Below are 8152 nucleotides of genomic sequence, written 5' to 3' on the forward strand. Positions count from 1 at the left end.
CTTAACCAAAGAAGGAATGAGACCAATATATCCACACGCAACTACAAAATAGCTTCATAAGATGTTGGCTTTAGTATCGAATCCAAAATACCATGTAGAATACGTCTTCCATCATATCCGAATAGGACCGAGTCCAAAACTGCCTTGTAGAACATGCCTTCAATATTTCTGGATGGGACCAGACCCAAGATCCCTTACTAGATCACAAAACTGCATGAGATAAACACAAAAACAAGTGTACACACATTGCACATATAATATACTAGAGAAAACAATTGAACCATAATATAAGTTAGGCCATACTTTATCAATGACAAATATGTTGTACTACATCAATGACATCAATGACAACAGGCCAACAAAAATAAGCAATTGTTATGTTGAAAATCAGGGAATTAAGAAAAAAATAATTGTGTTGCTAATTATCACATATGCATTGTAGAATTCTTAGCATGTGTGAAAGAATGAAGCATATGCATTGCTAAATTAGTTAATTGCATCATAAGAACCCATGATTGTAGTGCATAACTGTATGTCAAAAGATTCTTGAAACCTTTAAACTCAAAATTTTCTTAAAATTTTGTTATTACCAAGGATGTGGGTCTCTTTGGGTGTGCGAAAATGTATAGACCAAGAAATAAACTAGTGTGATGCAATACTAGGCCACCCAAAAAACCTAAGAAACACACTAAATCCAAATCTATGAAAATAAAGTATGTGTGATTGCAAGCAAGAATGACTGAAATAATCAAACAAATATACCTTCAAGCATGCACCATGTTGGCCTCCATTTTTCTTTTCACTTTCGAGATGTAGTGTAGTGTTGCTCTTAGAATTGTATTTTGCAATATTCACAATTGTGATTGTACGAAAGCTCAAAGACTGTGGTTAGATTTGATTGATGATTGAAAATTGCTTTTATAAATTTTTTGATATCGATCAATAGTGGAGACCAGATGAGAAGAGTTGATTATCAATGTAGAAGACTCAAATGAGTAGACTTGGTTATGAGATAATTGATTGCATGATTGAAAGATGTGGATGCATGATTGAAAAAGTTGAATTAATTAATCAATTGAAATCAAAGTGAGTGAGAGTTGAAAGGTGGAAGTGGAAGAATAATTGGCATTAACCAATTAAAAATTATTTGATTGTGTGCATGACGAGAAAATAAATAAAATAAATATTTTATTTATTTTTGGAGCAGTTTTATTTAGAAGAATGAATAATTAAATAAATTAAATAATTTATCTAATTATAGAAGACTTAGCTAATTAAATAATTAAAATAATTATTTAATTCTAGGGGACTACAAGAAAAAGATTTAATTAATATGCATGTGAGAAGAATGATTAAAATAATTAAATAATAAAAATTATTTAGTTGTTTGTAAAAAAAATAATAAAAAGTATTTAATTCATATTAGAGGACAACTAGAATAATTAAATAATTAAGAATTATTTTCACTATGAGAAAATAAGGAAAACAAAATTTGAATTTGATTTGGAAGAATAAAGTTAGTTTAATTAGACAATTAAAATTATTTAATTAATTAAGAAGAAGAATTAATAAAAATGTCATTTGCAAGTTTTGGACAACTTTTAGTATCTAAAAATATATATTATATTGTATGTCTTATTTATTTCTTTGTATGATTCAGTAAGAAACAATATATGTTTCAAATGGATATCTATTAGAAATGAATATCGATTTGAAAGTTTGCTTTGGTTCCTACCATGGCAACATGTACTTTTCACCCAACCCAAGTAAAAAGTCAAAGTAGAATTTCAAAATTTTGGGTTAATGAAAAACACTATTTTGGTCATATTGCCATTTTTTGGATTTCCATGATCGTACACTCACCCCACTCCATCTAACCAAAATGCATGAGCAAGCAATCGTTGCATCTGCCTAGTACATAGGAACAAATACTAGATACATAGCTAAATCCAAAGGAAAACCAATGAAGCATTAGCATAAAAAATAGATACTCCCCCATAGTGTTGATAAGACTAAAACAGTGTGTCACCATGTAATGCATGTAGGAGAACGAAGAACATTTGAACATGCACAAGAAAGTACTCACAACTAAAAAAGGGTGTGAAAACTAGGACATACACATGAGGCTAAAATTGCTAGGCTTCAATGTTATCATGGAGGAACACTCACTTGATAAATGTGTGATGGAAAGCATAGAGGTACTACAACATCCCCATGACAGTTTTCCAAAAAATACCCCAAGATCACCCACAATCAAACACCTGTCACATAACAAGAGACATGCAAATAGTTCTATGGTGCCAAAAGATGATTGATCTAAAAATATGAATCATGTTGATTATTTGAATAACTGAATATCGAAATGAGTAATAATAATATAATGAATCCTTATAAAAGAAACCTAAAAGCTAAATAAAAAACCCTAAGAAAACCCTAAGTGAAGATAAGACTAGATCATGACATGTATCCTCATCATATGACTTAAGATACCTAAAAGGAACATGACCTAAGTAAGCTTAAGCAGTAGATTACTAGGTCACTCTAACAATTTTATGTCTAATAGTAAATTAAAAAACACTAACCCTACCTAATGTTTATAATTTTTCAATTTAAATATTTTTTATTTTAAATTTCAAATATTGTAGCCTTTAGAGCAATTCAATGAAAATTTTGACTAAACATTGACCACTAAATTAAAAAAGAATTCAAATTTCTTATAGTAAAATACAAATAATTAACCTATTCTAATTTTTTATTATATTTTTAAAAATATAAATTATTGTTATTATTTTTGCATATTATAGAGAAAATTTGTGAAAATTTCAATAAAGTTTATAAAGCTTACCTTTAAAGTCAAATTTTTTTTCTTGAGAGCTTATCTAATGTATACCTCAAAATCCAAAAAAAATGAGGTCCAAAATGTAAAATAGCATATCACTTCGAGGGGGTGACCTCCAATAATTAGATAATAGTGTATGGATTCAATATTTGATGATGTGATATATACAATATAATTTTTGAATTTTTAATGCAAAAAGCGAAAATGTGCGAAAATTGGCAGGGAAGGCATTGAGCGATTTTCTCCTCCCGATTTCATCTAAGGAAATCATCAGATCTTCTCCACCAACAGTGATTTTTCGAGCGGACGAAATATGCGCTCAATTATGGCATCCTGGGGATTAGGGCTCCCCTGCCTCAAGAGAGGATGGAATGGCAAGTGCTGAAACCTAGGAGGGCTCGCAGGGCAGCCATGATAAACCCTCCAAGGGGTGCGAATGGCAAGGAATGCGGCCAAGGTGATTCTAGGCCGACCACTTCCAATAGGTTCAATCAATTGCAAAATCTTGAGGAAGGTTATTTAAAACCAGATCCCTGAGCTATCCTTTCTTCAGAAAATAATAGAAGAAGCATACTTAAAAATCCCAACAGGCTGGTTGAAACTCAATCTGCACTTAAGGCTTCTTTTAGCAAGGGTAAGGCAGCTTTGTTACCTCCTAAACCCTCAACGACAGTATCGGGTTTAATTAGGGACCCTAACTCAGACATGGCTAATGTTTTAGAGATTAATGAGAATCTGGTTAAGCAGATTCAACAATCTTGCAAGGCCTTTGGAGTTTTTGCGAGATGGCAGGGTCTTGGAATTTCATCAGAGGCTATTGCAGATTGGTTTATGTCATCCTTCAATTGGATAGTAAGTATAGCTATCCTATCTGAAGGTTTTTTGTATATTGATTGTGGTAATTCAAAACACAAGGAGGTACTCTTAACAGGTAAATCACCTACTTTCAAAGGTTTTGATTTTTTTTTTTAGATTGGATTCCGGATTTTAACCCTAATAATATGCAATCTCTAAAGATAGATAGATCGGTATTGATACCTAACCTACCAGTCGAATTAATGGACATTGAAATTATTAGGAAAATTGGTAATCACATTGGCAAATTTGTAGAAATCAGTGATAAATATAGGAAGTATGCGAACTGTGTGATGATAATTAATATGGACATCAGTGTTAAAACCTTAAAACCTATTGAGATTAAACCAGGGGTGTCATCCTTCCTTATCTATCCAAAATTCTACAAAGGGATTCTCGATCTAGACCCTGAATCGACTCTAGTTTTGCCTCCTCAATTGAGATCCAATAGGTTCCCTGGGGTACATTAGTTTTGATCTAGAAAAGGGAGGGTTTGTGGTGGAGGAAAGACCTTTGCCATCTAGGCATATTGAAGAAACTAAGGATGTTGAGGATATTGAAGAAGGTGAATTTATCATTAACAACGGATGGGAAGACTGGGCAATCCCTTCCTCCCCTAGCCTCCAGATAGAGCCCTTGTTGGACTCACCAAGAGTAACTGCTGAGCTAAAGACTCCCCTTGTCTCAAAGGTTGATCCTCACTCTGTATCTACTGATAAGAAGGGTGGGGAATTGGATTCTCTCCCTCTTCCCTCTGATCAGGCCATAAGAGTGGAGGAATGCAACAACTCCATAGGCTCTCCCTTTAGGAAAGCTTGCTCTACTAACATGGAGAGGGTAGTTCAGGATGAGGATCTTGCCCGCAAAGAGGAAGAAGTCAATTGCATTATTAACTATCTTTGTGACTCAATCATTGAGAAAATCATGAATAAAATGGTGGATGAAATAGTTGGTAAGGATGAGCTTGATCTTAAAAAAAAAATGTTAGGTAAAGAAATTCTAGCCTTCTCCCCTCCCTCGGTGGTCTCGGATATAGAAGAACTTCTTCTAGATTTGAATAATAAGGAAAATGAAACTTTAGGTATCAAGCTTTGTGCAGTTGATAAATCTACCCCGAACTGTGATAATCTCTTCAAAAAGAGGGGTAGGAAATCCCTGTCAGAGCTTCTAGCTAATGATGGCTCTGCGGAAGGTCAGGTTAAACTCACAGACATGTTTTATGCTGGGAAGAGGAAGGTCCTTCCCAAGGGCTCATGAAAATCGTTTCATGGAATGTTAGGGGCTTAAATGCCCCTAACAAGCAGAGGCTAGTCAAACGATATCTATCCTCTTTTAACCCTGAATTAGTTTTACTTCAAGAGACTAAATTGGGAGATGTAGACTTAGCTTCCTTTGGTAATCATTTAGGCTTTAGGCAGATTACAAGAACCCCAGGTATTGGGGCCTCTGGAGGTCTAGCTATTATCTGGGATCCTCGTAGTATCCTTCTTTCTCCCCTAGTATCTAATCTTAACTAGATGAGTGGGAGGATAACTTGTCTCAAGAACAATCTAGACTTTGTCATTGTAAATGTGTATGAGCCAATCCTTAATGATAACAAAAAAAGAGTCTGGGAGGAAATTGAGAATTTCACGAACTCCCTTTGTCAGGTATGTTTTATACATGAGGATTTTAATGCAATTTTGCATCAACATGAGAAGTAGGGAGGCTTAGGCATTAATGTTAGGGCCTCTCTAGACTTCGTTGATTGGATCCATAGGAGTGGTATGCTAGAGATCAATATGGTCAAGGATGCCTTTACTTGGAATAACCGCAGGCTAGGATTTAGAAACATTGCAGAGAAACTGGATAGGTTCTTTGTTTTGGGAAGTCTTATCAACTTTCCCTTTACCCTGGAAGCCTCAATTTTACCTTTTTTAGGATCGGACCAATTTCCCATTTCATTAGACATTTAGGGGGAAGCTAGCCCTAAGAGATGTCCTTTTAAGTTTAAGAATATGTGGCTTAAAGATGACCACATCCTGGAGCTCCTAAAAGAGTGGTGGAATGGGGCCATGGTCTCAGGGTCTGGGATTTTTAAGGTTGTTAACAAACTTAAGATTATCAAGCAAAATCTCATTCAATGGAATAGGGAGCGCTTCGGTAATATCTTCGATAAGAAAGCTCAGGTGGAAGCTGAGTTGGCAGAATTTAATGAGCAAGTGATGATATATGGGATGGATGAGACTTTGTTTCTCAAAGAGAAGAAACTTATGGCAGACCATGAATCTATTATTTCCAAAGAAGAAATCTTCTAGAAATAAAAATCTAGAGAGACCTGGTTGGAGGCGGGGGGTGATAAGAATACCAAATTTTTCCACAATAGTGTAAGGATGAGAAGAGTTAGAAACCATATCTCTAGAATTAAGGTTAGTAATGGCTCTGAGGTGGTTAATCCTATTATCATTGCGAAAGAGGGTGTTGATTTATTTTCCCTTATCCTAACCTCGGATTGGAGCCCTCACAACTCAGACCAAGACATGTTTATCAAGAGCATCCCTAGGCTTTTGAATAAGGAACATTCTAATTTTCTTAATGCCAAATTTTCTCTAGTAGAAGTTGAAGCTGCTCTTAAGAAGATGAGCCCAGATAAATCCCCAAGGTTGGATGGCTTTCCTACTAGCTTCTTCCAAGTATGTTGGCTCTTTCTAGTGAGGTAGTTACGATAGCTCTAGAAGGAATGAGAAACTCAGGTAACATCCTCAAAGAAATCAACAACACCTTTTTGGCCCTTATCCCTAAAAATGACAAACCAGAGTGTTTTGATGAATTCCAACCTATAGCCCTCTACAATACTATTTATAAACTTTTCACCAAAACTTTAGCTAATAGGCTTCAGAAACTCCTCTCCCTATTGATCAATGAGGAACATACAGGTTTTGTCCCTGGGAGATCTATTTATGAAGGGGTCATTATAGCTCAGGAGGCTATCCACTCTGTCCAGAAAAATGGGAACCCTAGTATGCTCTTAAAATTAGATATTAGAAAATCTTATGATAAGGTGAACTTGAGATTTCTATGTAGATGCTTAGAAGCCTTTGGCTTTCCAACTACATGGATCAATCTGATTTTGAATGTATATCTACGCCTAAATTCTCTATTCTGATCAATGGTACCCCTAAAGGTTTTTTTTAGCTCTTCTAGGGGTTTGAGGCAGGGTGATCCCCTCTTCCCCTTTCTCTTTAATTTTATGCTAAAGCATTGGGTAGATTGATCTCCAGAGCTAGGGAGGCTAGCCAGTTGACGAGGATTAGAATTACTAGTAACATAGATCCTATAACGCGCCAACAATTTATTAATGACACTATGCTATATGGATGTAGCAATCTTAGTTAGGCCTAGGATTTCAATCTTATCTTGGATTCATACTCTAAGGCCTCTAGTTAGGAAATCAATCCAGCTAAGTCTGCAGTCTTCTTTTTTAATACTCAAGCTAGTGGTCAAACTAGCATATGTGGTATTCTGAATTTTAATCTAGGCAGCCCCCCTTGTAAATATCTTGGATTGCCATTGGATAAGGGCTCAGTGTCTTCTAATTTGTGAGATGGATTAGTTGATAAGATCAAAAATAGGATAGCAACCTGGAAAGGCAAGTGGATATCCTTTGCAGGTAGAGCTACATTGGTTAAATTGGTTCTAGCAACTATGCCTATCTATCAGCTATCATGTTTTAGCTTGCCTCAGTCTAAAAAGGAAGCGTTAAATAGACATCTCATATCCTTGTTTTGGCAAGGGATAGAAGCGAAGAAACATATCTCCCTGATGGCCTGGGATAAGATTTGTAGGCCCAAGTTTGTAGGGGGTATGGGGATTAAGGATATTAAAATTTAGAGCAAGGCGTTAGGAGCTAAATTAGTATGGAAAATGTTTAGGTCTCCTCATCTAAAATGGGCCCAAATCCTCTTTCATAAGTATCTTCAAGGTAGAGACCATATGAGCCTCTTTAGAGATCCCTCATCGCTAAGAGACTTCCATATTTGGAACTTTATGATGGATTGTAGGAATATCATCTCGGACAAAATGACTTGGAATCTGGGTAAGGGTGATAAAGCCCTCTTTTGGTCAGACTCTTGGGGGGGTTTTCTAGTCATTCAGCATCAGGCTAATTTGGAGTCTTCTAGAGAACTTCTTGTATCTATTTGGGGTAGGTATGTTAAGGACTATATCTCGCCCTTAGAGGGTGACTTAGCTATGGGCTAGTCTTGGAGATCCCTTGATCAGGTAAATATCCTGGCTAGGGAAAAACTACTGCTTTGAGATATTCTTGAGAAAAGGATGGTCGCTTTCAATTTAGAGTCTGATTCTTTGGTCTGGGATGGTTCAAAATCAGGGGAATATTCCTGTAAAGATGGTTATAATGTCCTCCTTAATCAGTAGCTCTCCTTGGCCACCACGGTCCCTATAGCCTTGTGTTGGGAT

The sequence above is a fragment of the Cryptomeria japonica genome, chromosome 5 (genome assembly GCF_030272615.1).
Source record: "Cryptomeria japonica chromosome 5, Sugi_1.0, whole genome shotgun sequence".
Taxonomy (NCBI): Eukaryota; Viridiplantae; Streptophyta; class Pinopsida; order Cupressales; family Cupressaceae; genus Cryptomeria; species Cryptomeria japonica.